This window comes from Lissotriton vulgaris, chromosome 6 (assembly GCF_964263255.1).
Source record: "Lissotriton vulgaris chromosome 6, aLisVul1.2, whole genome shotgun sequence".
NCBI classification, from domain to species: Eukaryota; Metazoa; Chordata; class Amphibia; order Caudata; family Salamandridae; genus Lissotriton; species Lissotriton vulgaris.
In genome coordinates this window covers 1,899,786,568-1,899,812,230 of record NC_141694.1, presented here as the reverse complement: position 1 = coordinate 1,899,812,230, position 25,663 = coordinate 1,899,786,568, and the positions used below count along the sequence as shown (strand labels likewise).

General features: G+C 47.6%; 1 pseudogene across 1 annotated transcript in view; it reads left to right on the top strand.

The window, feature by feature from the left end:
• Positions 1 to 25,246, top strand: part of LOC147709837 (uncharacterized) — a 128,152-nt pseudogene extending 102,906 nt beyond the window's left edge. The window contains exon 2 of the transcript XR_015296740.1: positions 13,373 to 25,246. The product of XR_015296740.1 is annotated as an uncharacterized LOC147709837 (transcript). The remainder of the gene's footprint in view (positions 1 to 13,372) is intronic.
• Positions 25,247 to 25,663: the final 417 nt, after the last annotated feature.

The following is a 25,663-nucleotide window of genomic DNA, read 5'->3' as shown; positions in this document are numbered from 1 at the left end:
GAGGGTGGGTGTGAGTGAGGGTGAGTGAGGGTGAGGGGTTGAGGGTGAGTGAGGGTGAGGGGTTGAGGGTGAGGGTGAGTGAGGGTGAGGGGTTGATGGTGAGTGAGGGTGAGTTAGGGTGAGGGGTTGAGGGTGGGTGAGGGTGAGTGAGGGTGAGGGTTTGAGGGTGAGTGAGGATGAGTGAGAGTGAGGGTGAGTGAGGGGTTGAGGGTGAGTGAGGGTGAGGGGTTGAGGGTGAGTGAGGGTGTGGGTGGGGGGTTGAGGGTGAGGGGTTGAGGGTGAGTGAGGGTGAGTGAGGGTGGGTGAGGGTGAGGGGTTGAGGGTGAGTGAGGGTGAGGTGTTGAGGTTGAGGGTGAGTGAGGGTGGGTGAGGGTGAGTGAGGGTGAGTGAGGGTGAGGGGTTGAGGGTGAGTGAGGGTGAGGGTGAGTGAGGGTGAGGGGTTGAGGGTGAGGGGCTGAGGGTGAGTGAGGGTGAGGGGTTGAGGGTGAGTGAGGGTGAGGGGTTGAGGGTGAGTGAGGGTGAGAGGTTGAGGGTGAGGGGTTGAGGGTGATAGAGGATGAGTGAGGGTGAGAGGGGTTGAGGGTGAGGGGTTGAGGGTGAGTGAGGGTGAGGGGTTGAGGGTGAGTGAGGGTGAGGTGTTGAGGGTGAGGGTGGGTGAGCGTGAGGGTGAGTGAGGTGTTGAGGGTGAGTGAGGGTGAGGGGTTGAGGGTGAGTGAGGGTGAGGGGTTGAGGGTGAGTGAGGGTGAGGTGTTGAGGGTGAGTGAGGGTGAGGGTGGGTGAGCGTGAGGGAGGGGTTGAGGGTGAGGTGTTGAGGGTGAGTGAGGGTGTGGGTGAGGGGTTGAGGGTGAGTGAGGGTGAGGGGTTGAGGGTGAGTGAGGGTGTGACCATATCCATTCCAGACACTGATAATTAATTGGCGACAAAAGTTATTATTTGACGTGGCATATCTTAATTGCTAGGTTTTTTAATTACTAGTTGATGTTTAATTTTTGTAATCATTTTTTTAAGTATGCACCTCTTAAAAAATAAATAAAAATATTGCTTGTTATGTATTTCCATTTGTAGACCTAGAATAGTTATGGTGCATTGTATGTAGCTTTAAAAAATAAAAATGTAGACTGCTCAATGTATTTCCGTGAATAGATGCAGGTTGCCTCTTTCTGTCAAATAATATCCCTTGTTCAACTTACTATAGTGGCGCGGCATACTTTGAAGCAGAGGAGGACTGACTGTCAGAGCCTTGCTCTTTCCTCTCTTGCCAACAGGGCTACTCCAGAATAAGACCACGAAAACCATAATTTGTGAAACATGGCCATTTGACTCGCAGCCCGGTCAGTGGAGGGGCTCCGCTTTCTGATCCGTAGAGGCTGATGCGCAGTCACTTTCTTGAAGAGGAAATGGGGAATAAAAACTTTACTTTTGCAGTGATGTCGATGAACCTGGCTTGATGTCACACTGCTGCATTGTGCTGATTTTTTAAGTAAAAACATGCATAGTGAGGAGCACTAATACGGGTTTGAGATGGTGGAAGAGCTGCTTATCTCTTATGGAGATAGATTATCTGGGGGGAGGAAGGGCTCCTAATGGGAAGTGTAGACGGGGAGAAATTGAGAAAAAAAAGCTGAGCAGGGAGGGTGTTATTGCGGCTATCTGTTTGCTCGAGGGGAGGAGAAATGCAGGCCTGAGGCAGAGCACACGCTGAGAAGCTTGTGGGAGGGGGGCTGGGCTGCCTTTGATCTGGTAATGCGAGGCAGGCAGGCCGGGGGCTGGTGGCATTGTGCACGCGCTTTTTAGGGCTTGCGCTTGCGCAATGACCTAAAAAGCACATGCACTTGAAGAAATCGCCAGGGATGGATCAACACTGGATAAGCCGTAATAGAGCTTCGCCAGCGATGCGCAGAAGCGCATCAGCAGGCGAGCCCTAAAAATGCGAGACCTATTGCATTGCAAATGCTTGTTCTTTCTTGATGTTTTGCAGCATTGGCAAAGTCTATATGTCTAAAAGGTAAGACTTCTTGACTTTGCCAATTTGTGTTTATTATGGTTGTAAACTTCCTGTTCCTTGTGTAGATCTGGTCATAGCCTCATCTCTGGAGTTACACTATATGAAAGATGCTCAGATTATTGTCCGGGTCCCATCACGGGCTCTCTGATAGTATAAAGGACTCCCATGTAGCAATTGATTATATTTTCCGCCATTTTTGTGATGCTCTTTGTTTTGTGGTCCATTCACTGGAAAAGTTTCTGTTAGACCTAACAGCCTTAGGGTGGTCTTTCCCCAACTTTGTACCTGCCTCCCTCCATTTTCTGTGCTCGTTCTTGCTGGTTTTAGGACTCTGCACCCGCTACCACTGCTAAACTGTCGGTGCTCTCTCCCCTAAACATAGTAACATGAGCTCATATTTACTTGGCATATTTAATTTGCTTATAAGTCCCTAGTAAAGTGCACTACATGTGTCCAGGGCCTGCTAATTATTTGCTACTAGTGGGCTCCAGCACTGACCCTGCCACCCACATATGCCACCTGAAACCATATCTCAGTCCTGCCATTCCAGTGCCTTTGTGTGAAGTTTACTGCCACTTCGACATGGCATTTAAAGCTACTTGCCAAGCCTTAAACTCCCCTTTTATTACATATAAGTCACCCCTATGGAAGGCCCTTGGTAACCCAAAGGGCAGGACGCTATGTGAGTAAAAGGCAGAACATATACTTCTATGTTTTACATGTCCTGGTAGCGACAAACAGCTAAATTACTTTTTCACTGCTGTAAGGCCTACTCCCCTCATTGGCTTGAACTGGGAATTCCTTAGAATACCTTTAAACTGTAATTCCTGATTGGAAAGGAGTAGCTGTTTCATGTTTCATATCTTTGCAATGGTAATGATAAATCCTCTTTACTGGTAAAATCGGATTTAACATTACTATTTTCGAAAAGCTACTTTTAGAAAGTGGACTTTTCTCTGCTTGTACTTCTCTTTGTGCCTTACACCCTGTCTCTAATACACGTCTGGCCTAGGTGACGACCCCTTTGTGTATTCCTTCTAGAGAGCTGCAGACACTGTAAGTCAAGTCAAGTCAAGAAATTTATATAGCGCGCTACATACCCATAGGATCTCAAGGCGCTAGAGGGAGGGTGGGGAATTACTTGTCGAATATCCAAGTTTTAAGTTGCTTTCTGAATGCTAGGTGGTTCTGAGTAAGGCGAAGGTGAGTGGGAAGTGAGTTCCAGGTTTTAGCTGCCAGGTAGGAGAAGGATCTACCTCCCATAGTGGTTTTGTTGATGGACCAAGGGCTTGGTTGGAGGATCGCAGCTGACGGGAGGGGGTGTAGAAGGACAGTCGTGTGTTGAGGCATTCGGGCCCAAGTTCGTAAAGTGCTTTGTGTGCGTGGGTTAGGAGGCGGAAAGTAATCCTCTTATTTACGGGGAGCCAGTGGAGGTTTTTCAGGTGACCAGAGATGTGTTCTTTACGCGGGATGTCTAATATGAGCCTGGCTGAAGCGTTCTGGATGCGTTGGAGTTTTTTCTGGAGTTTTGCGGTGGTACCGGCGTATAGTGTGTTTCCGTAGTCCAGGCGGCTCGTGACCAGTGCGTGGGTGACCGTTTTTCTAGTTTCGGTGGGGATCCAGCGAAATGTTTTTTTGAGCATGCGAAGAATGTTGAAGCAAGATGATGAAACGGCGTTGACTTGTCTGGTCATCGAGAGTGAGGAGTCCAGGATGACGCCCAGGTTCCGTGCGTGGTCCGTCAGGATGGGGGCTTTTCCAAGGGCTTCTGGCCACCAAGAGTCATCCCAGGCGGAGGGGGAGGTGCCTAAGATGAGGACTTCTGTTTTGTCTGAGTTCAGTTTCAGACGGCTTTGCTTCATCCACTCGGCTACTTCTTTCATTCCTTCGTGTAAGTTGGTTTTGGCGGTGTTAGGGTCTTTGGTGAGTGATAGGATCAGTTGAGTGTCATCCGCGTAGGAGATGATGTTGAGATTGTGTTGGCGAGCGATGGCCGCAAGGGGGCTCATGTATACGTTGAAGAGGGTGGGGCTGAGTGACGATCCTTGTGGCACGCCGCAGATGACTTCAGAGGCCTTTGACTTGAATGGTGGGAGGCGGACTCTCTGTGTTCTTCCGGTGAGGAACGAGGTGATCCATTCCAGTGCTTTTCCTTGGATTCCTACGTCTCTGAGGCGCTGTAGAAGGGTGCTGTGACAGACTGTGTCGAAGGCAGCGGAGAGGTCGAGGAGGATGAGGGCGACTGTGTCTCCATTGTCCAGTAGAGTTCGAATGTCGTCTGTTGCTGCGATGAGGGCGGTCTCAGTGCTGTGTTTGGCTCGGAAGCCGGACTATGAGGAGTCGAGGGATTTGTTGGTTTCGAGGAAGGCGGCGAGCTGGTTGTTGACAGCTTTCTCAATGACTTTGGCCGGGAATGGAAGAAGCGAGATGGGGCGGTAGTTTTTGAGTTCGGTGGGGTCAGCGGTGGGTTTTTTCAGAAGGGCGCTGAGTTCTGCGTGTTTCCAGCTTTCCGGGAAGGTGGCAGAGTTGAGGGAGCAGTTGATGACATCTCGGAGGTGTGGTGCTATGATGGAGTCTGCTTTGTTGAAGATGTGGTGAGGGCATGGGTCAGTTGGGGATCCTGAGTGGATGGAGTTCATCAGGCGGATGGTGTCCTCAGTGGAGATTGGGTTCCAGTCGTTAAGGATGTTCAAGGGGGGGTGAGGGTCCTGCAGAAGATTGGGTGTGTTGGTCTTCGGGTCGGTTGTCGAAGCTGTTGTGGATGTCTGCGATTTTGTTGTGGAAGAAGGAAGCTAGGGAGTCGCAGAGGGCTTGGGGGGGGGGTGATGTCGTTGGAGTTGGCTGATGGGTTGGTAAATTCTTTGACGATGTTGAAATATTCCTTGCTGTTGTGGGCGTTGTTATCTAGACGGTCTTTGAATGCGGCTTTCTTGGCAGACCGGATTAGTTGGTGGTGTATGCGGGTGGCGTTTTTGAAGGCGTCCCTGGTGCTGTTGTTAGGATCTTTTTTCCAGGCCTTTTCGAGGGAGCAACAGTGTTTCTTCGATTTCTTAAGATCATCGTTGAACCAGGATGCATTTTTGCTGCCTAGCTTGATTTGGCGTTTTTTCAACGGTGCTAGGATGTCGGCGCTGTTGCATAGCCATTGGGTGAGGTTGATGGCTGCTTGGTCGGGATTAGAGGTGTGGGCGGGGGGTTTAGTAGAAGCGATGAGGAGATCTGGTCGCTGGTGATTTTGTTCCAGTTTCTTCGCAGGGTGGGTTGAGGATGGTTGTGGATTGTGGTCTTATTGTAGGTAAAGTGAACGCAGCTGTGGTCCGTCCAGTGAAGAGCTGTGGTGTGACTGAATGAGACATGTTTGCTGGAGGTGAAGATAGGGTCGAGAGTGTGACCTGCAATGTGGGTGGGGGTAGTGACGAGTTGTTTGAGTTCGAGGTTGGCGAGATTGTCCAGAAGGGTGGTGGCGTTGCTGTCGTTGCTCTTTTCCAGGTGAAAGTTGAGGTCTCCCAATAGAATGTATTCCTTGGAGGGGAGGGCGTGTGGGGTGATAAAGTCAGTGATGTCGTCACTGAATTGTGCACGGGGTCCTGGAGGCCAGTAGAGGAGGGTGCCTCTGAGTGTGGTCTTGGGGTCGGTGTGGATCTGGAAGTGAAGGTTTTCGGCGCTAGCGAGGTTGACGTCTGAGCTGGTTGAGATGCGGATGGAGTTCTTATGGACGATAGCGATGCCTCCTCCTGTATGCTTGATGCGGTCCTTTCGGATGATCTTGTATCCTTCCGGAATGGCAATGGTGATGTCTGGGGCTGAAGAAGCATTCATCCATGTTTCTGTTAGGAAGGCGACGTCCGGTGAAAAGGTGTCTAGTAGATTCCAGAGGTCGATGGCGTGTCTGTGGACCGAGCGGGTGTTGAGCAGGATGCATTTAAGGTGGTTGGTGTCAGATATCTGGTTGGTGTTAGTGGATGAGGAGTTGTTATTGGTGCCGTCGAACTTGCAGGAGTTGCAAGAGAAGGGTCCATGGGTGTGTCCAGGTGCGGCTTGGACTCAGTTGGGGGAGCGTCCGGGGTTAAGGGCAAGGAGGGTGGTGGCATCGTAAGTGATGCGAGTGGGATGGGCCTTGCGGGGACCAGGGGGTCTGGCGCTGGGCGCGGTCCAGGCGCGGACGGGCGTAGACTGGCTTACCTTTGGCGCACCTTCGGCGCGGCCGCAGCGCGTGGACGCTGCGCGTGGGGCATTGGCCATAAATGGATGGTGGAGGGGGCGGAGCGTGGGAGGGTCAGCTGGGAGGCGGGGTCTGGGAGGAGACACGGGTGGAAGTAAACACACTCTGAAATGGCCGCCCAGTAATAAACCGAAACTGGGGCACAGCCGGAGCTCAACTCGATACAATGTTGCCAAAAGTATACAAAAATGCTTCTAAAGTCAATCTCTCAGCCGCTATGCAGTTCGTGGCTGTATGCAAATAGGATTAAAGTAATGTGAGCTAAGAACGATACCAGGCGCCGAGTAGTGCGCTGTAGCGGGGTGGCAGGCAGCAGGAATCAGGTCAGGCAAGGCAGGCAGCAAGGAGAAGCTTCCGTCGTGAGAGCAGGGAGCAGGGGGAGCGACCGTGATTTAGCATTTAGTAGCCGTTCTCTGTGAGGACACTTTGCCGGTTTCAATAAGAGGGGTGCCGCTCGTAGCCGTTCTCAGTGAGGACACTTTGCCGGTTTTAATAAAAATCCTGCTCACCTTTTTACTGACTCTTGACAACGTGGATTAACTCGGACCCTGGGAGCTCTGCCGATTTTGGGCGTGAAGTGAAGACCGCGGGTGGGACTGCGAGGCCCAGCCTGCACAGCGCTTTCCACCTACGCTGCAGCTGGGGCCTCTTCCTGCCCCCACCTCCCAGCAGCTTTATTACGGCTCACGGCCCCCGCTCTGCGGGGGCTGCTCGTAGCCGTTCTCAGTGAGGACACTTTGCCAGTTTTAATAAGAATCCTGCTCACCTTTTTACTGACTCTTGACAACATAGATTAACTCGGACCCTGGGAGCTCTGCCGATTTTGGGCGTGAAGTGAAGACCGTGGGTGGGACTGCGAGGCCCAGCCTGCACAGCGCTTTCCACCTACGCTGCAGCTGGGGCCTCTTCCCGCCCCTTCCTCCCTGTATATAAATCATTAACATTTCCGCACTAGCGGGCCGCACGCGGGACCAGCCGGCTTAAGCCGAGCACGGGCGAGACCGGACCGGGCCACCCTCCTTGGCTTTTTCTTCCACCTCCTTTTTACCAATCTGATCTCGCCCTAAGGATTATGGCAACTAGAGAAACGAGGAGCAAAACCATGCAAGCTGGTGGCCATCCAACATGTACTTTGGACAATTATTTTGTCAAAGCTGGTTCACTTCTCATTGATGAAATTACCATACTGGAAAGGCGCATATCCCAGGAGATCGAATGGGTAAGAAGATCCTCCATGGGTACCATAGCGCATGCCAGATCTCCCGAGAATGGACACGATCATTTGGACCATGAAAGACGGGATAATGGGGTGGTTGGTTTGCCTAATGTATCTATTTCGATTTCGCAACATAGGGATAACGAACCCCTAGGCACCGAATACACACGACAATTGACCCCACCCTCTATCCAATTACATCCTACCTCTCCTTCTCTTGTACCAACTACTCCAAATAATGAAACCCCTAGCGCTAAAGACACCCGTTTGAAACGTGGAGTCAGGGAAGGAGCCGTACCCAAAAGGAAAAGGGGTCCAAAACCCTGGGGGTCGTAAGGCAAAAGTTGCCATGCACAAGAACTTAGGGGAGCCCAACACCTCGGAACACAGCAAAACTGTACCCCTACCCCCTAATGATACTACAACAATATCCCTAACCACTCCACCTACGCGAGTTACTGAGCAGGTGAACTCTAGTCCCATAACAACGGAAGGAGGTGCTATTACCATCGCCAATATTGGCGCTCTCCTGAGTTCACTGCTTAGTCCCTTAGAAGCCTGTTTAACCAGGATTGAAGCTCGACTGACAACTATAGAGAAAACCTCGCCGCTAATAATTGATGGTCTTAAAATAGATAACAAGGCTGACAGGGGTGGGGCCGTATCTAATAACAAGAGGGTTATAACAACAGCAACCTCCATCAAGGATGCTAGAATAGCTCCAAACACTCCAAAACCACAGCCGTCCACCACCCTCCCTGTAACTTCCCAACCTAATGAAGGTGTAACTGCAACTAATCACCCTGAGTCTAGTATTAAATCTAACCAGGGGGTGGCTGACAAAACAAATAAGATTATGTCTATGGACCTCCCCCCTGAGGCCAGCCCATTCATAGTTATCCTTGCAGGTATACCGGAATTTAAACCAGAGATTAAAGAATCTGTCGCCTCATTAAAAAACAAGGCGGCCAATTGGCTTACCCTAAATAGACCCCTTCCCCTAGGAATAGCGAGCGAGGTAAGGTACTTATGGTAAGAAGAGTCCCCTGGCTAGGTAACACAAAGAAATCTATCAAAGGGGACTGTGTCCTAATCAATTTCAGGGATCCTAGGACTGTTTCACACAAGTGGGTGGCTATTCCGTGACCAAGGGACATCTATCCAGTCCTTACCCCTATCCTTTTTTTACCCACCCTGGTGCAATGCTCGGGAGGAGGAGGGATGGGATTTAGTCCCTATGAGAGGGAGAGGTTGGGGAAGCAGGGAGAGAGGAGAATTCCACCGTCCGATAGTTCAGAAGCCTGCCCATACCACATTATATAATAGGTTGAGCTGCCTGGATATGATTGACTGACTCCACCCACTAAGGAGGGGGGTGGCTCATCATCGACTCAGGGGGGAGCAAGCGGGCAAGATCATCTCTCCTAGTCGAAGCACCTCTCGCATCCTAGGGAACAAGTCCCGCGTAGAACTACAGTATGATAAGGAATGCCAACACTCCATATCTGGGCCACCACCTAGAAATATGCAACATTCAGCTAGACAGGGGGATCTAATTCAAAATGTAGCATCGCCGGTTAGCCCAATCAGCCAGGGGGTTACCCCAAGTTCCCTTCTAATCCCAAACCACCTGGGCCACCATCTAGAAACATACAACCTTCAGCCAAACAGGGGGAACTAAATCAAACCGTAACATCGCTGGCCAGCCCAACCGGCCAGGGGGTTACCCCAAGTTCCATTTCTAATCATAAACCTGCTCCATTAAAGATACTGTCTTGGAACCTGGCTGGCTTGGGAAATAAGCTCGATTCCAAAGACTGGAGCACATTTATAGACTCTAAGGATGTCTGTATGTTTCAAGAAACGTGGGCAAGAGAGGAACATAATCACCCTGGTTTTGCTGCATTTTCCATTCCTGCTCGATGGGGGGGGGGCAAGGTGCGTCCCTCTGGTGGCCTTGCCATCTGGGTGGCAACCCACCTGGGTTGCAAGGCTACATCTCACCCCACAGCTTCCGAGGACGTTCAATGCGTTCTCATGGAAAGGCCCAATTCCATCAAACTGGCAGTGGTAAATATTTACTCTAGGCCTGTGAACATAACCCCGGAGTCAAGTACCATCGAGGAACTTTCAACCTTCCTCAATGATATTGCCAAGGATACACCCTTGGCGATGGGGGGCGATCTGAACTGCCACTTCGAGCCACTAACAGGATTACTAGATGGAACTTCAATGGAGGAGGACTCGCTGTGGCTAGTACCTCCCACGGTGGCCCCTCCCCCCAGAGCCTGGACACCTTTAGCAGTTCAGATCCCCGCCTTAACCCTCAAACACGCTATTAGGGCCTGTAATGGGCGTCTGAATTCAGACATCCCCTCTAAATGTACATTTAATAAAGTGGGGAAGGAGTCCAGATTGGACTATATTCTAGTCCAATTGTCCTCCTGGTCTAAAATCAAGGACTTTAGGGTGATAGCGAGGGATGAGAGCGATCATAATGCGCTTGAATTAGAATACTCTCTCCCCGGTCTAGATAATGAACATAGGGATGGCAAAGATGTGTCCACTATAGGGTTGTCCCTGGCAAACAACAGACGTAGAGTGAGGTGGGAAAAACTAGCCACTAACCCAGAAAAGGTCTCAGAGTTGTATGGCTGTGTTATTCCCATACTCGAAAAGGTGAGTGTACTAGTGGCGCAATCCAACGCCCATGAGATGCATAAAAAACTTTGGTCTGCTCATGAGGTCCTTATTAAGACTATCGCTGAAGTTTTTTTTTCCCCAGTAAAAATCGGGGGTAGCATGCGCCACCGCCCTACGTGGTACAACGCCGCCTGCCGAAAGGCTGAAGCAGATCTATTGATTTCCCTAAAGCAAGGTAGCAACAGATCTGTAATACAGGCAAGGAGAAGGGACTACAAGCGCTTGATCACCCATCCTAATGCAGAATGGGATCAGGATAAATGGGAGAATCTCACCGTCACATTAGCAGACAGGGACTAACGTAAATTCTGGCGAATTGTAAATACGGGGTCCGATGAGCCACTTTCGGCCTTCGAACCTAAAATTTCAGCCAGGGTCTGGCAAGAACACTTTCAAGCTCTTTATACTGAAGCTGACGTGGATACAGATGGGGCCCTAACTCACCCATTGCCAACTATTGGCCCACAACTGGAGGGTGATCTTTTTACTGAGGAAGAGGTCAGAGTTGCTATTTCTAGGCTGGCATCTGGCAAAGCTCCTGGCCTGGATGGGCTCCCGGGTGACCTTTTTAAGCAAGAGCCAGACGTATGGGCTCCTTACCTGCTGACGATCGTCAATGCCGTATTGAGGGGCATGGAGGTGCCCTGTACTTGGCTGGGGGCAGAGATTGTCCCTATTTTTAAGAAGGGTTCACCTCTGCTACCAGCCAATTACAGGCCTATCAGCCTCATCGATGTGTCACAAAAGCTATTTGGGAAACTGATACTAGATCGCCTCCAAGATTGAATTGAAGAGTTTGCTATTCTGAGCCCTTACCAGACAGGATTCAGAAAGAAAACCTTAACAACGGATCAGATCTTTCGTCTTAATCTCCTATTTTGGAAAACTACTATAATCAAAGGCGGCAGCCTATACACGGTCTTTGTAGACTTGCGTGCCGCCTTCGATCTGGTGTCAAGACAAAAACTGTGGTCCGTGCTAGCGGAGTTGGGCATTCCACTTGATATCTTGAATATTTTGATAAGACTCCATCAAGAAAACTTTGCACGGGTCAGGTGTGGTAGGAATGGGATGCTTTCAGCAAGATTCCCCATTGACAGAGGGGTGAGACAGGGTTGTGTGCTCGCACCTACGCTGTTCTGCCTCTTTGTCAATGGGGTAATCGCCCACCTAACTAGGATTAATGATATTGATGCCCCAAGGCTTAACGGCAGCAGGGTGCCAGCAATCATGTTTGTGGACGACACCCTGCTGTTGTCAAAATCCCCGATGGGGTTACAACGAGTCCTGGATGGTTTCGTGTCATTCTGCGGGGAGCGGGGGCTGGAGATTAATGCTCTGAAAACTAAATATATGATTTTTAACCCCCCATCCTCAACTCGCCCTAACCTAACTATAGGCACACGGAGACTAGAGAGGGTCCACACATTCGAGTATTTAGGGGTGACTCTCAATCAAAATATGACCTGGGATACTCACAGAATAAAGGCGAATCTTAAATTGGCACTGCTAACAGGTGGTATCTCTAGGAAATCAAATAGCTCGACTTATAAACCCCTCGGCTCAGTGCTCGAAATCTACAAAATGCAGGCGAGGGGGGAAGTCACACATGGCGGAGAACTGGGGGGGCATACACCTGTCCTAAACTTGATAACCACAGAAAACAAGTTCATCAGGCAGCTGGCAGCCCTACCTTCTAGCACCCCGCTTCTCCCTCTTAGACTTGACTTGGGCCTCAGATGAATCGAGGAAGAATTGGGTTTAAAACCACTATCATTCTGGCGACGACTTTGGACCACTCCAGAGCTCTTGACATATAGGATGGAGCTGAAAGAGATTTTAAGCTTATCAAATACAACGAAGATCCCCTGGTTAAAATATGTAAAAAAGATATGCAAGAATCTGGGAAGGCCAGAACTATGGTTAGACCCTGAAAACGCTTGCAGCAACGTTTCACGCAAACATTTATCTAAGGAATATTATGACTTAAAATTAAACTTTTTACTAGGGAACATGCGGTTGGGGTCTCTAACAAGGTCATTTATTCAATTTAAAGACTCCTACCACCTGGAACATGTCCTTGATGGCATCTGCCCGGCCTTGACTAGGAAATTATATTTACAGTGGAGGTATGGCACTCTCCCCCTCAGAGCATTCACAAGTACCTGGTCCCTCCCTTCCTCCGCCAAGCAATGCCCTGCATGTCCATCTCAGCTGGAAAATGAAATACACATTTTATTCTTCTGTAAAGCTTATCAAAAACCGAGAAAGTATTGGCTTGTTCCTCTCCTTAAAAACTTAGGTTTCAGGCATTGCATTCCAGCCTACAGAATACTTAAGACGGATTTATCACCTTCAACTGTGTTTGTGATAGCTAAATTTTTAACTGCGATGTGGCATAAGCGCACTCGTTACACTTTGAATTCTGATACAGATTTGGTGCAGGCTTCATAATAATTTATTGCACAGATTAGTCTAAACCGGAATGATCTGTAATTGCTTTCACTAATTAATAGAAATGTGACTTTTTATAGTATGTAGCAGTCGGATTTGTATCCTGCACCAGCACTTTGAACCTGTACAATAAGATGACAATTGTAATGATTTTCTTTTAATTCCTGTTTTATGAACATGTACTATTCACGAATGTTTTTTAATCTATAATGTACATCTTTTTTGATCCAAGCGATCGAAATAAAGATAGAAAAGAAAGATTTAGCACTTATCTGCATCCCAATGGGTCTTTCTAGGCAGATGGGAGGAAGGGGCCTACTCTTACCCTTCACAGGGTAGTATACTGACCCCATACAAAGAAATGATAACTCCCTTTGGTAGTCTGGAGTGAGTGCTGGATTGGAAGAGATACTGGTGCACTTCAAAACCACTCTTTGAAGTTTCCCTCACATCAAAGGCACATTTGTACGTAAATGCTGAGTCTCTGGCCCCATCAAATCCAACACTTATGGATCTACACAGAACCGCTGACAAAAGACTCAACTGGAGTCTTGGTTTCTCCTTGAGTCCACACTCCGTGATAGGAGGGCGTTAGGGAGGATCGTATGCCCTTGCTCTGCCTATTGCATCTTTACATTGAAAGAGTAATCTAGAAATTCTTCAGCGCTCTTGTGTATGTGGTCAATTAAATGTCTCATTAAATGCCAATAGATTTTCGTGATGGACCCACCATTTAAGCTTATCCAGTGTTTTTTAATTTTTTTTCAAACAGGTGAAATAAATGCAGTAAAGAACAAAAAAGGTGAAGGCATTAAACATCACTTGCGTAGGAAGTGATGTAAAAACAGTACACCTTGAACATTCTTCCCTTGAAGGCTAATGCCTTGCCAAAGTCTGTTTCTAACGCAGAAAACCCAAACTCCCCAATGTGGTCTGTACTTGGCTCTTAGGGTTCACCTGGTATACATTGACGAAATACCACACTGACGTACTGAAGCAGGTCTGATAAGGTTCTCATTAAGAGGGAAGAGCTAACCTGGATCAGAAAAAACACATAGAAGAGAAACTGTATGAATATCTAGAAAGTGACAACACATTTATTAGGGAGAGAAAGAGCAATTGCCACATCAGAAAATCATACTGGAGAAGAACCATATTGATTGACTGACGGTGGAAAAGTTTTCTTTGCCATGAAAGACCTAATACAGCATCAGAGTGTCCATGTAGAGGAGAAACCATATAAATGTACAGGATGTAATAAAGTTTTCCATAGGAAGAAGAATCTAAGGCAGCATTACAAAATCCACACTGGAGAGAAACCATATAAATGTATTGACTGTAATAAAGTGTTCATAAGGAAGAAGAACCTAAAGCAGCATCAACTAATGCATACCGGGGAGAAACCGTATAAATGTATAGAATGTGACAAAGCATTTGTAATGAAGGGACAACTAAAACGACATCACAAAATCCACACTGGGGAGAAACCATATAAATGTACAGAATGTGATATGGCATTTATAATACTTGGAGAGCTAAAGCAACACCAGATAATCCACACTGGGGAGAAACCATATAAATGTACAGAATGTGACAAAGCATTTACAAGAAATGGAGAGCTAAAGCTACATCAGAAAATTCACACTGGGGAGAAACCATATAAATGTACTGAGTGTGACAAAGCATTTATAAGAAATGGAACGCTAATGCGACATCACAGAATCCACACTGGGGAGAAACCATATCAATGTACAGAATGTGACAAATCATTTATATCAAATGGAGAACTAAAGGTACACCAGAAAATCCACACTGGGAAGAAACCATATAAATGTACAGAATGTGACAAAGCATTTATAACAAATGGAAAGTTAAAGCGACATCAGAAAATCCACACTGGGGAGAAACCATATCAATGTACAGAATGTGACAAAGCATTTATAAGCAATCCAGAGCTAAAGCGACATCAGAAAATCCACACGGGGGAGAAACCATACCAATGTACAGAATGTGACAAGAGATTTATAATAAATGGAGCGCTAAAGCAACATCAGAAAATCCACTCTGGGGAGAAACCATACCAATGTACAGAATGTGACAAAGCATTTATAGGAAATGGGGAACTGAAGCGACATCAGAAAATCCACACTGGGGAGAAACCTTACCAATGTACAGAATGTGACCAGGCATTCATTAGAAAGTCACATCTAATGGAACATCTGAACATGCACACTGGGGAGAAACCATATCAATGTACAGAATGTGACAAAGCATTTATAAGCAATCCAGAGCTAAAGCGACATCAGAAAATCCACACGGGGGAGAAACCATACCAATGTACAGAATGTGACAAGGGATTTTTAATAAATGGAGCGCTAAAGCTACATCAGAAAATTCACACTGGGGAGAAACCATACCAATGTACAGAATGTGACAAAGCATTTATAAGAAATGTAGAACTAAAGCGACATCAGAAAATCCATACCGGGGAGAAACCTTACCAATGTACAGAATGTGACCAGGCTTTCGTCAGAAAGTCACATCTAATGGAACATCAGAAAATCCACACTGGGAAGAAACCATTTAAATGTACAGAATGTGACAAAGCATTTATAGCAAATGGAAAGCTAAAGCGACATCAGAAAATCCACACTAGGGAGAAACCATACCAATGTACAGAATATGACAAGGGATTTATAATAAATGGAGCGCTAAAGCTACATCAGAAAATCCACTGGAGCGAAACCATACCAATGTAAAAAATGTGACAAACCATTTATAAGAAATGGAGAACTAAAGCAACATCAAAAAATTCACAATGGGGCGAGAGACCATATCAATGTACAGAATGCGAAAAAGCATTTAGAAAAAACATATAGCTGAAGCGACATCAAAATATCCACTCTGGGGAGAACTCCTATAAATATACAAAATGTGACAAAGCATTTATAACAAAGAGAGAGCTAACACTACTTCAGAAAATCCACACTGGAGAGAAACCATATCAGTGTTCAGAATGTGGCAAAGGATTTATAAAACATAGATAGCTATAGAAACAGAGAGTTCACGCTGGGGAGAAACCATATGAATGCACTGAATGTGACAAAGCATTTATAACCAAAGGAGAGCTGAAGCAACATTAGAAAATCCCCACCGGAGAGAGTCCATTAAACTGCACTGAATGTGAGAAGGCATTTATTAGAAAGTTGCATCTTGTGCAACATCAGATAGTCCACGTAGGAGAGAAACCCTATGAATGTACATAATGCAAAAATACATTTATTACTAGGCAAAGATAAATACTACAACAGAAATTCTACACTGGTGAGAAACGATATGGCTGTACTGAATGTGACTTAGCAGTTATTACAAAGCAAAGTTTAAAAATACATCAGAATGTTCACACACGAAAGAAATCACATAAATGTACAAAATGTGACAAAGCACTTATTCCAAATGGAGGGTGACCATTCCGCTGCACTGCATGTGAGAAGGTATTTATTATAAAGGGAGAGTTAAAGCAATATCAGCGTTCACACTGGGGAGAAACCTCATGAATTTACAGAATGTGACAAGGGATTTATTACAAAGCAAAATGTAATACAAGATCAGGAAGTTCACACATGGATGAAAATATATGTATATACTGAAAGCATAAAGCATTCATAAAAAATGGAAAACTGAAGTGAAATCTGAAATCTACATGGCAAGAAATCCAATGTATGTACAGAGTTTAATAAAGTCTCCCACAGGAAGAATAAGCTAATGCAGCATAAACAAATACACACTAGAGAGAAACCCTATTCATGAATAGAATGTGACAAGGGATCGATTACAAACAAAATGTAATAGATCAGAATGTTCACACAGGAGAGAAACTCTATAAATGTATTGAATGTGACCATGCATTCATAAATGGAGAGCTAACTCGATATCGAAAGTCAACCCTAAAGACAGCACTGAATTTAGCAAGGCATGTATTGGCAAGGGAGAGTTAAAACCACATCAGAAAGTCCCCACTGAGAAAAATCTATATGAATGTACAGACTAAATCAATCAATGGGTATTAAGCGCAGCAAATCATCAGTGAGGTTTTCAGGGCGTTGGGTGAAGAATTGTAGTCCGGAGGGGCCGATCAGTTGAACAGCCAAGTCATGAGTCCTTTCCAGATTCAGTGATGAGACAGATTTCAGGTACAGGGGGAGTTCATTCCAGGTGTTTGCTGCCAGGTGGGAGTAAGAGCGGCCTCCATGCCGGGTGCTTTAGACTCTTGAAGTTTAAGCTTGGAAGAGGGAGGCGGAATGCAAGTGTCTGGTGGGGAGCCATCTAAAGATCTTGCGGCACATTCGCATTGTGAGGAAGCAGATGGCGGAGATCATGTTGATTTGCTTCTTCATAGAGAGCTTGTTGTCCAGGACAATGCTGGATTCTCTGGCATGGTCAGTAGGGAAGGGGAAGAAACCAGATTCTGCTTGCCCCAATGCGTTGCTTCAAGGAGATGCATGGTTACTGAAGATGAGGACTTCTGTTTTGTATGTGTTCAGTTTTAGGCATTTGTGCTTCATCCAGTTGGTGATGTTGGCCAGTCACCTATGTAAGTTGTCTCTGGAGGTAGTGAGGTGGGTCTAGTCGGTGTAGAAGATGACCTTCAGCCTGTGCGAACTGACAATGTTGGCTAGGGGTGTCATGTAAGTTTAGTAGAAGGGGTGGCTACTTGAGGATCTTTGTGGGGTGCTGTCCTTGGGTTCATGAGTAGGGCGGGAGTCTGATTGTGAGAGTTTTTCTGGTGAGGTAGTATTCAATCCATTTGAGGGCATTTCCTTGAATTCCAATATGGTGGAGTTAGTGTCAGTGGGTGTGAGGATGTTGAGGCTGTCCCTTGCAGAGAGCTGAGTTTCAAAGTCCCTGTAGATGACTGCGATCTTCGGATGTAAGTAGTCAGCAAGCATGTCCCACAGATCCCAGAAGGGAGTTATGATATTCTCAGTGGAAGCATGCTGAATTCCCTAACATTGGCGAAGAGCTCATTGCTGTGGTTTGAGCTGATCTCTATGCAGCATGTGAGGGCACTTTTCTTCGCTTGTTTAACCTCTCCCATGCTGCTAACGAGCTCTACTCGTCATGAAGTACAGTTGAGCTGTACTCATGATGAGCTGAGCTCTTCACAGCCGTTGGAACATTTGCACGCGTTGATCATTTCCCTGCTGTGCTGAATGTTCCAAAAACGGGTGTGGTTGTGATGAGCTCAGCTCGTCATGAGGGCAGCTCTGCTGTGCCTCATGACGAGCCGAGCTCGTTACCAGCACAGCTGCGCTGTGCACGTCCCCCCCGCTCAGCAGGGGGAAACACCCCACAGCGAAGGGCTTAAGGAGGAGGCGGTAGTGGTTGATCGCTGTCCTGAAGGTGGTGTAGTGCACTGGATCCTTACTGGTACGCCATATTCTTTCTAACCAACAGTAGTCTCATTGAGAGGTCTCAAGTTCCAAGGTACACAAGTTGACACATTTCGTAGATTCTCTGATCTTGTTTGGGTCGGCTGGGGTGACATAGTCAGTGATCCAGTCTGTGAAGTTCTTGATGGCCTGTTTAAGGTCTGGAGCTGTGTCTGGTCAGTTGGCATGGAGAGTGTTGTTCCAGTTCTCGTCTGAGACAGTTTTCAAGTTGCGCTGAGGTTTGCTGGGTGGTTTGCCTTGTTTTCTGTGGCGTTGTGCCCTGTGATGGTAAAGTGGACAATGGAGTGTTCGGTCCAGGTGAGTTCTCTTTCATGGTGGTACTTGATTGCTTCACTGGAGATGAAGATGGAGTCAAGCATCTGCCCTATGATGTGCGTTGGGTCGATGATGAGTTGGGTGAGGCCGATGTTGCTCATGCTTTCCATAAGATTGTCAGTGCTGGCATCACTAAGTTCTTCCATGTGGAAGTTGAGATCTCCTAAGAATATGTAGTGTTCAGAGGCAAGGGCGAGTTGGGTGTTGAAGTGAGGAATGGCTTTGCAAAACTTGGAGACAGTTCCTGGAGAATGTGACAAAGTTTTCTTGAAGAAGTAACCGTATAAATGTACAGAAAGTGACAAGGCATTTATTAGAAGGGAACCAAACAGCCACTGTACCATAGGAAAGCCCACCCTGGGGATGAACCATATAAAAGACCAAGAGTATGCCCAGACATGGTTTCCGGGCTCACTGTGCACTGGATTGAAGCTGACAGATGAGGATTGATATCCCGAAACCGGTCCCAGGATGCTTGTTTCTGGCCCAGGGAGGACCTGGCTTTGCAGCTCGAGCTGGACTGTTCCCATGAGGAGCAGAGCCAATGGTTTGCATATGGCAGGGTCTAACCTGGCGCGGAATGGTGAGCGAAATAACAATGGATTTAAACTAGATCTCTTGACTGGGGTTACATTTTTTACTCATTCCAAATTCCCTCTAGCATTTGTGCTTCTTTTGGTTATTTTTATAAGCACAATGCTAATTTTAAACCAGAAACAAAACGCAAGAGACATTGTATCAATTTCATCAACTCTATGCCCGCATACTTAGATTGAGGTGGTCTGCGATGTCACTGCTGGTTGTGGTGACGGGATGACACTCCAGTGATGTGTCCTGTTTACAAAGCTGACTTATGGTGACTAAGCATCTTGACAAAGTCCTTTTCCTGTTCCAGAGTCTACTATAATAAACTGTCATGACAAATTCAACAGCACTGTACCACGCTCTTCTCCGACTGGGCTCCCACCAAGTAACAATGATAAACATAATACTACTAAACTGTATGGGCCCATTTGGTAACCGAAGAGCCACAGTGGAAAGTATATGAAAATAAATCTTCAGTCATTGAATGGACAGAAGGGGCAACTGATAGTTCAGTGTTTCACCATCCCGAAGACATTGATTCTTGGATAGAGGCTATAAATAAACAGTTTGCTTCGCTTTACTTGTTTATGTAACGCTAACTGTTAATTCCACGGTGATCAAGGCTTCAATTGAGCAGGATTTATAAAGCGCGGCTAACCGCCCAATAGGGTATCCAGGCGCTTGCAGGTCCTGTAGGCTTATTCAAACACCCAGGTATTGAGGACTGTTGGACGTGGCCCTTTTTGCAGGGTTCTCCCCAAACTAATCAGGCAAAACGTTGGGGCGTCCCAAAATGGTGGGTCCGCTCATGGAGCCTCAGTATGGTTCCTGGCCAGCACGGGCCCCTCAGGGCCTTGGGACCCCCACGGGGGCCCTCTGAATAATGCAGCCTACGTTGGAGCAGCCCACTGAGCACACGGGGCTGCTCTGACTGTCTCTCTCCCACCCCCTTGGACTCCCTCGTGACTCACCGGCTCCTGGCGGCACAGATGCGGCGGCGCTGGCGCTTTTCTCGGCGTGGCGGCAGAGGGCGGGGCTCTCTCGCTCCGGAAAGCCTTGTCGGGCCTCGCTGCGCCGCACTTCCCCGGGGACCACTTCTCGAGGCGGCAGCACTCCGTTCGCTCATGGGAGCCGTGCCGATCCGCCATGCTCCTTTTCTTTCCCCTTCTCCGGAACCTCCCACGCGGCACACCTTCCCCCCAGGCAGAGGGGGGAAACGGAAACGAAGTGCGCCAGGCCCTGCCCATGTCCCTGGTGAGAGGCGCCTGACTTCCGCCGCGGCGGTGAACTCAGCCGAAAAGAGGGGTAGGCTCCCTCGAGTAAACTATAAACAGCGGGGTGAGCACACGCAAAAACAAATAAACAAGTTCAAAACAGATCAAATGAGGGGTAGGCTCCCTCCGAAGTGGATGACAAAGCAGGGTGGGCTCCTGCCATTTAAAATATAAAAACACGGGCACAATGCAGGGTGGGCACCTGCGACGAAGGGGACACGGGGGGAATCTCCACGCTGCGGGCTTCCTCTCACAGGGCCACAAGGAAAAGGAGCCCAGCGCTCCCATCTTACAAAAGGTCCTGGAAGCTGGGAAGAAGGGCCAAAGGCGTTCCAGGAATAGCACACAGCAAAGTCCTCCAGTCCCCCAAGCATTCCAACGGGAGGGCAGGCCAATCTCACACACGCACTCAGAGAGCGCACGCACCCCACACTGCGCCGCAGTGCTAAAGTGCCCAAGGACCAGAAATCACCACAAGGATGTAACATCAAAAGGGCAAAAAGTTCAGGGGGAACCCGCCAGAAGGGCCAAGTCCAACCGGTACTGACTACAGGGAATCGCTGGAGAGGAGCCTTTTGCTTCCTCCCACTTTATCCACTTGCATGGCAAGTCTGGCAGGTCCTACAATGAGCATCTGAGCTCCTTCGCATTTGGGGCCAATGAAAGTGGGTGACAAGCCTTTCAAAGGTCTTGCCGTGCCCCAAATGCCCTGCCAATGGGGTACCACCAGCACACGGGCCGACCCAGGTTCAGCAACCCTAGGCTCTGAATACAGGAGGTCATTCTCCCAATAAATGAAATGTGACCCAGACTTATCACTGTTAGCCTGGTCTGCAGCCTGCTGCCGCAGACCCACGAGAGAGGGGCATTCTTTCTGCTCCCTGCAGAATTCTTCCCTAGAGGGGCCTCCTTCTTGCTGCCAATGGGTCAGCTCAGGTAGGTCCCTAGTTCAGCTATCTGTTCCCCGGTAGGGTCTAGGGCATCCCCCTCAAGGTCTGCTTCCTCCTGTGCCGTGGGAACTTTAGGGGCAGGTTCCCTGCGCCTCCTGCGCCCTCTCTCTAAGGCTGGTTCCTGGGCCTCTCCCTCAGGCTGTGGGACCTCTCGAGCACCCCTACTGGCTGCCATGGACCGGGTGGTCACACACGCCCAGTCAGGCAAACTCACCATCCTCAGGTGAGTTGTCTTCTCCACCTTTTCCCAAGGGGAGCTCTCCAAGTCGTTCCCTAGCTAACAGTCTGCAGGCGTGGCAGTTCTCACAGCTACTTGCAGAGTACCAGAGACCCCCCCGCCCCCACTCAAAGAGATCCTGAGCCATAGGACAACGACTCTCAGTGTTGTCAGCATTGACAACACAGCAAAATGCATGGGGGACCACCTGCTCTTGAGACACCAGGTGCTGCTTGACAGCCGTCAACGCTGGCTCCTGTATCTCTAAGATCCTCCACCCTTTGGCCATTGACTGTCACCCACTGCCCATACTTCTGAGTGTTAGGGGGCAGTTGGTTCTCAGGGACCATCTCACTGTCTCCTAAAGAGACTAGGGTCATCTGAACGGGGTCCCACCCACCTTGGACTTCTACCTCCTCCCCAAAGGCTACACTACCCACCTGCCGGGGTGGAGCACCAGTGGGTGCTGGTTTACCAAAAAGGTGACACTTGGGATCATTGGCAAAATAACCCAGTTTGCCACACTTATAACACTTCGGGGGCCCTCTCTGAACAGGATTACTTGGCGGGCCATGTCCGCTTCTGAGGTGGGGGAGGCTGAGAACCTTTCCCTTGGTTCCCTAGGAGATTACTTTGGGGCCCTCTTTGGAACTCCTTCTGTTTACCCCTGTCCCCACCACTCTTCTGCTGGGGACCCTGCCCACCCTTGGCGGAGTCTCCCACGTGACCCTTGGGGACCCTGGTGCTGACCCAGCGGTCCGCCTCCTCAGCAAGCTTCCTAGGGTTAGTCAGCTTGCTATCAATCAGGTGCTGGCGTAGCTCAGGAAAACAATTACTGGACAAGTGTTACCATTCAATTAGGTCAAAGAGGCCTTAATAATCATCAACTTTGCTACCCTTCACCCAACCATCCAGTGCTCTGCAGAAAAAGGTTACATATTCAACATAGGTACCCCCAGGAATTTTTGTACACCCCCTGAACCTCTGTCTATACAATTCTGGAGTCAACCCATACCTGGTCATCAAAGCTTCCTTTATGTGGGGATAAGAATTATAAACATCAGAGGGCAAATCTAGGAGTGTGTCCCGCCCTTCACTAACGACCAGCACCCACAACCCCGCTTCCCAATCTCTCTCAGAGACCCGGTGGGAAGACTTGGCTACCTCATAGGCTCTGAACCACTGCCCTATGTCATCATTCTGAAAATATTCTTTCACCACATCCTTTGACATGTACACCCTTTACTGTACCTGTACTGCTGTTGTGCTGCCACCAGAGGGAGTAGTTTCCAAACTTTTAGCTCTCAGCTCCAACTCCCTCAATTTCATTTCATGTTCCAATTGGATCTTTTTTTCTTCCTTTGCCAATCTTTGTTGTTCCATTGCCATCTGTCCATTAAGTCTCGCCATCTCCATTTCATGTGCCCATGTTTCCTTCCTGTCTGCCAGCTCCTCTGCAGACAGGACTCTGCCAAATTCATGGACACTTTCTGCGCGTTCAACTTCCACTTTATTCTCTGTTGCCCTTGACTCAATCCAGGCCTTCAGAGCCCTGTGGCATTCGTGTTTGTTTTTACATCCAGTGATAGGAACTTTAAATTTTAGGCAGAAGCCCCTCAGCTGGTCTCTATTGTAGCAATCCAGCCTCTCCTCTTCCCACTCTATTTCTTCCATTTTACTTCCACTAGAGACTATGGATGCTGCCTTTTCTACACACTTTGGGCCAGGCATGACTTTTCAAAAATGGAGATCTTCTTAGCAAAACAAAAATCAATAGTATGTGGCAGCGTTATTCGTCTGAACTCACAATGTGTTGGAACCTAAATATGTCAGGTCACCTAAGGTAGCCTGGCCTAGGGCAAGGCAATATCAACAGAGGCACATGTGTAAAGGTTGCAAGCCAACCCGCAGTAATTCAATGCAATAACATGCAAAAATGACACCACCAATGTTTGGAAAAATACGAGCTTGTTTATAAAAATATTATTTGCTTTCTTGTCTTCAGAAATTGCAGTTCAGTACATTACATTTAATCATGAGATTATTAAGTTCCTCAAAGTTGCCACAACCTTCTCACTAGTTGTCTTTCTGACTTTACATCATATTACAGTAGTTCCCAGGGAGCAGTGACTGCACTCCTCTAGAAATGGTTAACACATTTACCCCCTCTCCACCACTGTCATCGGGAAGTACTGGCTAACCCTTCACACTTCCCCCATTTCTGGACTTGTGTAGTGTTCTTGCATCCTGTTTTTGCTTTGCATGTTATCTCCCTCTTTACTCCAGCTTGTAGAATGTTGCAGCTATGATGCTTTGTAGAATGTTGGGGCTCTGTGGGCTGTGGATGACAGTTGGCATTGGGCTGAGCATCATGCTGGATGTTCCTGGTGGGGTGTTATTACCATCTTAACTACTTGACTACTAATAAACATCTCTACATCATCTTCTGTGTGGACCTATTCACTACATTATTCATGGCGACGATGAGTTAACGAACCTACACTTTTTGTTGATGAAGTGCAACTTTACACAAGCAAGAAGGCTAAAGATACCTGTCAAGCAAGAGTTCTACTTTTAAAAAGGAAAGAAACAAAGAGAAACCTGTCAAGCACGAAGAAAAAAAAGACCAACCTGTCAAGCAAGAGAGAAGTCACGCCTGTAAGCCCCACCAGTGTCCTTTACACTGGACAGTCCAAGTACAGACGTGCTGTGTTCCTGTTTTTTCATCATCTTGTAATTTGTCATCTAGTAGAAGTCTTCAAAGCCACGAGAAACCCAAAGCAACGAAAAGAAATTGTGTGCAGACTTAAAGACAAGGAGGTAACAGGGGCCGTGAGTATGACATTGCCACCTGTTAAGGGTTAAAAGCAGTTTGGTGCGGGAGTATTCCTGTATTCAATTAGTGACTGTAAATTTAAAAAAGACTTTTAAAACCGGGATCTTGTGGATGTGCTTTACATTAATATTGTGGCAGAGTTGGCTGAAATCGTCATTGCAGGAAGATTGAGAGGGTTAATTGAAATTTTACCTCGGTTAAAGACCTGCGTGTGAAAAGTGATTCTGAAACTGTCAACAACATGAAGCTCATGTATAAAAAAGCGGTTGTAGATGTCAAAATGAAGAACACGCAGCGCTCGTGTTTAAAGATTGAGCAGAGTCATTCAAGTGCTTTGGCAATGTTTGAGTATATTTCTCTTCAAAATCACTCGGACTGCGCAATGGGAAAGGCCTGACTCGAGTTGCCTGTATCTGAAAGGTGAGCGAAGCCATAATGCGCCACAAATACATAAACTTTAATTGACATTGTAAACATCACAGGCTAACTGCGCAATGCATAACGATCTTTTTTAAAAAGGGAAGGGCACGAGGAGCGCGTGCAGCCTACCTTCTCTCTTGTGTCTCGATGAATCTCCAGCTCCTCTTGTGACGTTGACAAGCTGAGGTGTTCAAGATGCTGTTGCTGCACGCTTTTCAACAGGAGCGTGCCGTGAGCCACTCGGCGGCCGTCATCTGTGCGTGCTGCCATGAAGGAAAAAGTTTGTACAGTCTGTCAAGCTGGTTGTTAATACACTGGTTGATTGAGGAGACAAGCCGATATGACACACTTTGAGGTGACAAACTTTCCTTTAGGGTGAGATGGACTTTGTGAGTGACAACGTGTGTTCATATTATTCAATCAATGACTTTTCCGGAATTCTTTTACAGTCTGCGTTCTGCAATGTGCCACTTTACAAAATTTATTTTTCATCGAAGAGTAGTTTTGAGTGTATGTTGGGCTGAGCATCATGCTGGATGTTCCTGGTGGGGTAATATTACCATCTTAACTACTTGACTACTAATAAACATCTCTACATCATCTTTCATGTGGACCTATTCACTACAACTTGCTCCTCTGGAGAAATGTCACGATGTAGGCAATAAGCTAATCTGTATATTATCAGTAGGAAACAAACAATCTATGTAGACCCTTATGTGAGTCTTTACGGACGCTGCACGATTTGGGCTTGATCCATTGTTTAAATAATTACTATGCCTTGTTTCTCTGCCCTCATTTTGGTTTACTTAAGAGGACAACTTCCCCCTCTTGACCTCCTCCTTACTTGTTGATAATCTGCTGGGCCGGTGTCTTCGTTTGCCGGGGGGAGGGTGGGCGGCAGGGAAAAGGAACCGAACCACACTGAGGCTCACTAGCCCTTGGGGGCTCCTCCGCTCTCCACTCCCGCTCAAGCCAGCTCCTCCGTGTGGCGCTCGAGCGGGGGAAAGAAGGCA